The sequence below is a fragment of the Juglans regia genome, chromosome 13, assembly GCF_001411555.2.
Source record: "Juglans regia cultivar Chandler chromosome 13, Walnut 2.0, whole genome shotgun sequence".
Classification (NCBI taxonomy): domain Eukaryota; kingdom Viridiplantae; phylum Streptophyta; class Magnoliopsida; order Fagales; family Juglandaceae; genus Juglans; species Juglans regia.
The window spans coordinates 24,553,186-24,560,054 of record NC_049913.1 but is presented as its reverse complement, the minus strand read 5'-3'; the positions used below and the strand labels follow the sequence as shown (position 1 = coordinate 24,560,054).

The 6,869-nt window shown below is 33.0% G+C and overlaps 1 long non-coding RNA gene across 2 annotated transcripts; it reads right to left on the bottom strand.

Annotated features, from left to right (window-relative positions):
- Positions 1 to 3,183: 3,183 nt before the first annotated feature.
- Positions 3,184 to 6,199, bottom strand: LOC108985316. Of its 2 annotated transcripts, XR_001995169.2 has the most exons (4): positions 5,909 to 6,199; positions 5,726 to 5,780; positions 4,600 to 4,639; positions 3,184 to 3,400 (listed from the first exon to the last, which is right to left on the bottom strand). It is a non-coding gene; the product is annotated as an uncharacterized LOC108985316 (long non-coding RNA). The 2 variants fall into 2 exon arrangements; XR_004797942.1 differs by having other exon boundaries at positions 5,726 to 6,197.
- Between the last annotated feature and the right edge of the window lie 670 nt (positions 6,200 to 6,869).

Genomic DNA, 6,869 nt, shown 5'->3' with positions numbered 1-6,869 from the left:
AGAATAAGCTATATTGTAGATGGAATCACACTTTTGAGAGTGTTTTAGCCTTCTAGCTTGAAATTTTGGTTTGGACTTTATCAATGATGTTTGAGAAGGCTCTTATTTTGAAAACAGTCATGAAGATAGCTAGGAAGCCTCACTTATTTAGCCATTGATCACACTACAAGAGAATGCATTTTTGCCCCAAAAAGGATTTAGAGATGAAAATTCTTGTATCTATTTCATCCCAGAATGTCCATCTCAAAAGGTCTTTTGAGACAAAATTTGAATTTCATCCCAAAAAATACTTTTAGGGATGAAATCTGGTTGAACCGGTTGAAAGCCTTCGAATGGGAATATTTTTTTTGGGACAAAACGTTTTCATCCCAAAATATCATTCGAATGGAACATATACTGTTCGGACGATTGGGTATCTGTTTGAACTTTATCAAAATTTGATTTGAACGACGCGAATTTATTCGATCTTATTTGAATGGAGCGAGTGTTTGAACAAATTTATTTATGTTAAAAAAAAAAGAATTTGATCGAACGATTGACAAATGTTCGAATTGAAAACATCTGTTTGAAGGGTTGGTTCGATATTTTTGTTCGAACGGTGTATGACACATTTGAATGATGACAAATGTGTTCAAATAAATAATAATTCATTCGAATGTTTAAACATGCAATTTTTTCAAACAGATAATTAATCTATTCAAACATGATTGATGGTTCTCAATTCATTCAAATGATTTTTTATTGGTCGTTCGATCGGAAGCTAAACTGTGTACAAAGGGTAATAAATTGTAAATTACCGTTTGAATTGGGTATTTTACGTTCAAACGGTACTCATGATACAATAAATTGTAAATTGTAAATTCAAAATAAGAAATTAATATTAAATATTTTAATTAAAACATAACAATTGTTCAAATATTGTATCAAGTCAGAATAAGTCAAAAGACATAACTAAAGAAAATAAGTTCTAGGATGGTGCTAGCATAGAGTTTTGGGACATCATTAATTGCCATTATTTGAATATTTTCTGGGATTGAATCTCCAGCTTTTTCTGCAAGTTTTTTTTTTTCTAATATTGCCTTTATATATGTTGCCTGATCTAATTGAGTATGCAACTCTCGTTGCTTGGACCTTAAATGTTTGATCTTGAGGTTTCTTCCTCTAATTCCTGAGAGTTGTTATTCGATCTAACTTGAGAAGAAGATGATATTGAGGAAGGCTTCTTGCGACATCCTAATCTCCTCAAATATCCAGACCATGATCCAAGAACTTAAAAAAAGATATGAACATCATTCACATATGACTCATTAGATGGAGCCGCAACATTTTCCACAAGTTATACCATCTTGTCTTATAAAAAAATCATTAGAGATAGTATAAGTAACAAAAATATTACTAGACAATACATGTAAAAAACTTTAATTTACATAATTTGTTTCTATTTCGGGATTGGTCTAAACACGATCATGATTTGTTTGTGATTTAACATATAATTGGGTCTAATTATAATTAGTAGGACTATCTTGTTCTTGAAAAAGGAAAATCTATATTATAACTTCAATTACAAATTTTGATATGTTAATATTTAACATTTCCAATTTTTTTGATAGTTGATGAAAAGATCTAGAACCTGCATGATGGTGTATCGTTAAATTTGCTCTATTTTCTTTGTTGAAAGTACTCCATTGCTACAAAAAATAAACAACATTATTATTATATTTGTTTAATGCATCTAACATATACCATAAAGAAAGACATCAACGAAATCACCTGATATGCGGGATCTTAAAACATATCATAAAACTTCTCACATTCGTTTGGTTGCATGTGTTGTAATGGATTTTAATGCGCCTCTGTTGCACTACTGAAGTTCTGATAATGTGCATGGCATCTACTTTTGTACCTCTGGAATGCATTGGACATCAGCTCATCAACCGTTAGTCAATCATCTCGCTGACCAAAATTAAGTTCAAACTCATCTTTAAAAAAATTATAAACGATACATTCAAATACAAACTAATTATACATGAAGTAACAAGTTATACTTGTTTCCTATGTAACTTATTACCAAGCAACAATTTTTGATGTGGTCTTTAACATTTTGGAGAACTTTAGCCTAGGAAGATGTAGCCATTGGTGCATATGTGAGAGTAAGAGTATCAACATAAGAAGTAAGCCAAGCTGCAGAATCTCCAGAGCCACCAGTGTGATCATCAGGAATATCAATTTTAATTTTTTTCGTTTTCCTTACTTTCTCTATGCTGAAACCTCTAGTAGCACCTTGGCCTCGCTGATAACTTACAACAACTATATAGTAATTAAAGCACATAATATCAAAAAAATTATTTTATTTTTAAAACACTATTACTTAAATCATCACATAAAATCAAGTTTCTATATAACATACTTTGTTTTGGGTCTGGTGATGTTAGCCCACCATTCATGGCAGACGAATCAATTGGGGAGTCGGTAATGAATGGAGATGGTGCATGAGTTGCTTTACATTTGGTAGGGATATCTGTTTTAAACTGTAATAAATTATTATTCGCAAAAATGTTATTATTTTTACAATAACAATACTTGCACAGAAACAACTATCATTCACTATCAGTTTTGTTGGATCAGTCACCCTCATCCTCACTAGACACTTCAGTTGACTCATATTCTTCTGACAAGCCACCCTCAATTACTTTTGGTTCAATATTTTCTCTATGCAATGGAACCATACCATATTGGCTGAGATAAACAAATAAATTGATGTCCGATTCATATTTTTGATATGCTTCTTTATTTGTTGGACCATCAAATTCTTCATGTTGTCCGTTTACCTCTGGAATGTAAGTATATACATTTCTTGGTGCAAACTTTTGTACTACTCGCCATGGGTTTCCGTACTCCGGTTCATCTGAATAAAAAACCTGATTTGCTTGGTAAGAGAGAATAAAATGTTCCTCTTCATACCATGTGCGAGATGTATTGACACTCACAAAATATTCATCATTACGCACTCCCAACCTAGGATTTGAGGCATCCCACCAATTACATTTAAACCACCAGACCATATTGTCAATACCCCACCCCGGGAAGGGTTGGATCGCAACGTTCGTGCCTGTTCTTTTCTTTCTTTCCTTTTCATCACTTTTCTTTTCAAATAACATGTGATCGGCATGGACATGACACACGTGCACTCTAAATCTTTGATCTAATAAAGAGAACACCTGATAGATATTCTATTTGAACATTCATCCATAAGAGACTCTTAGAGTCCATCCCCACATAAAACGTCTATACATAAACATGGCCCATCATTCATAACGTAACTGTTCTAGTTAGGGAAGGTCCTAAGCGTCTGCCTCTTCCTCTGCAGTAATGCCTTGCTCCCCAGCCTTTTTGTCATTACCTGGACGTTTAAAACATTTAAAACAAAATGAGTCGAATACTTAGTAAGCAGTACACCATGTAGTGAACATAGTAGGCATCTATTCTTTTCATTTGAAAACATGCATACATAAACATTTAGCTAATTCTTGACAATGCTTTCATGCATAATAGCTTAAGGGATAAGTCGTACTTTCATGCATAAACATTTCTTTGCTTCCATTCATAAACATTTCTTAGAAATAACTTTACTTTACGTTTTAATTTCTTTGGTCGGTACACACTATTACGTCCCGTGTAATGGGGTTAGCGGTCTTCCTTTGAACTTGGATTCTGCCCGTGGCCACAGGTTAGGAATCCCTTTTTAGTCAGGGGGCAGCACTGGGTGCACTACCAGTACTATTTACCCGGCATTGCAATCTGCCCATTCCTTTGGTACCATTTTCATTCATATGGCCGTTACATAGTTTCATACATCAAAGCATTCATTCATTCATTTAGTCATTTCTTTCATTCATTCATGTCAGTCCTTTCAGTCCAATTCATTTAACAGTTCATTCGTGGAAAATGTCATTTAAAAGCATGAACTTAACATAATCTTTTCATTTAACAGTGCATTCATGAAGAAACATTATTTTTCATGGCATCCATAAAGCGTCAGTTCATAGAGACAATTTAACGTCAATTCATAGGGACATCTTAAAATGTTTTCTTCGCATCATTTAAAATATCAGTTCATAAGAACATTTTAAAATACTTTATTCGCGTCCTTGAAAGCATCAATTCATAGGGGCATTTTAAAACTCGTTTAAAGAATCACTTGAAGTATAAGGCATGAGACATTCATTACCTTTCCTTTGCAATCAAAATATTTTCATCATCTTTCTTTCTTCGATGCACATGCATTTTCTTTCTTCGATGCACATGCATTTTCATGAAAAAGATACATTTTCATGCTATACTACATATAGTAATAATCAATAAGTTTATTGAGAGAGCATGAATGGAAATCTCATGACTTAGATTCTACGTGCATGCATTACCTTATACACATACACACAATTATAATCGATAGGATGCTTAACAGGGGCTATCAAGGAAGGGTTTGTACATACTATATTCATTTACTCTTTTCTTTAGAAGAACATTTGCAGTAAGATAGAGAGAGACATTCTTTCATAAAGAGAACTTGGTGTAAGAAGTATGATCATAGCTACTTACCTCTATGCTTCTCGATACTTCCATCGTCAATATTCATATTCTAATAAATAACATAAGCGTGTTAATACTCATACAGTATTCTTTAGACCTCAAAAAAAAAAAAAAAAGTCACGATATTATAATCTAATGTCCCTTCTTTGCTTAGCATTAACCCAAATGACTACTCTTCACCTCAACTTATAAGAAAAATAACATATATATTAAGACATGCTAGTTGTCCATAGAAAGGCTATTTAAAAAGCTTATATGAAAAGTAGTTAAGAATTCATAGGCTTCAAGTAAGGTTTCTTTGGTTCAAGCTCACTTTGAGTTGTGGACATTAGGAGATAAAATCTGAAAATTCTCAACAATTGGCTTTAAAATAGATTTAGGCATCTCAAGTAGGATAACAAGTTTAGGAAACGTGCCCTTTAAATCAACTTTGTAGTCCCTCATCATAAAAAGGTTAGCTTATCAACATTTTGGACTCTCGGGTTATGTAGAATTTAACCAACGAGGGACAACATAAGTGGGCTACTTTTACATCAAGACATGGCATGACATGGGCTTAGGGATACTTGGACAACTTTGCATATCATAATACATCAAGCACTATTAATCTCTTATATCTAAACTAAGCTATAACCTATTCACATAAGCAATATATTAAATAGTTTAGATAAAACCTACCATTAAAAATTAAAATAGCATAAAGTATAGCAAAGTTACCCATTAAGAAACTTTAAAACCTTTAAACACTCAAACTTATGATTTACTCACTTAATACATTTTAAAAGCAAGATGTACAATTATAGAACCAAGCAAAACCTTTAAACCAAACCTCTTGCATCCTAAAAATAGATTACCAACCAAATCTCAACACAAGGCACATGATACCAACATATATAATTTAAAATCACTATAATCACCACCTATGATTAAACCAAGTTTAATAACAACATAGTAGTTTCGAAATATAGGAAAATACATAACAAAAAAACTATAACACTATTCGGTTTGGGCCAAAAATAGGACATATATATTTATTTGCCATATAGGAATTTGACTACACCAAAACACAAGCTAAACAACTTAATGGGCTTCCAAAATCACACTAACATCAAATAAATCAAATTAGGATTTTTACCTTGAGCTCTTAGCTTCTTTCAAAACACAAGTGGAGGACCAATTGGTGATAAACCCTTGTAGATGAAGAACAAAGTGATAGCATTGTTTTAACCCCAAAACCGAAACGTCAATGGGTAAGGAAATGGTGAAATTCGAAATCCATATGAAAATCATGCTAGGAAGTGAACAAAGAGTTTATTACCTTCAATATTTCATCCTTTGGAAGATAAGATCAAGCTTTGAAGAAAATATTTTTCTTCTTCCATTGCTATGGAGTCACAAGCCTGAGGAAGATAAAGGAGCTTGTTTACTTGAAGATGAAAAGAAAGAGAAGAAGAAAAGAAGAATGTGTGCATCGGTTAGCTCTTGGAAAGGAAGATGAAATTTTATTTCTTTTTCTTGGGTAAGGGTCGACGGGTAGGAGGATAGAATGCCTTAGGATTAGTTTTTAGTTTTTCTTTTCTCTTTTGTTGACTTGTCTTGGACGATGGGTGCAATAGCTTCCTTAGGAAGCTTGTGGGTCAAATGGCTTGATGGCTTGCTTTAGAAGCCTATGGATGCAAAGCTTATTTGCTTGTCTTGGGAATCCTACGGGTGAAAGAAATAAAAGGGCTTTAGTTGACTTGGTCAAGACTTATCACATAAGATTGAGAGGAGAAGATGAAGACTTTTCTTTTGTCTTTCTTGGTTGCTTCCCACGGGTGAAATGGGATAAAGTGATTTAAGGGCAGGTTTGAGGCCAAAAATAAAATACAAAATTCTCATCTCATCTCATCATTATACCTTTTTCAAATCCACATACAAAATATAATAAACAATTCAACTTTTTCAAATTCCAATACACCTTTTTCAAATCCCAAAACAATAATAATATTAAAACTTAATATTTTAAACTTCAAAACAAAACACAAAATTCTCATCTCACCCCCCAAACCTACCCTTAGTTTTGTTTTTTTATTTTCTCCTTTCTATGGCTTTCACCGTAAGCTTAAGGAGGGACAAAGATTTATGGTCTTTGTTTCCTCCTTCCATCACAAGGAAGCAAGTGGATGGTGGAGATCTATCCACCTCAATGATGCTTTTCACCTACCAATCTAATGGTAGAGAATAATTGAGTCATTTCTTAAATAAATGAAAATAAATGACTACGAAAAAATATTTCA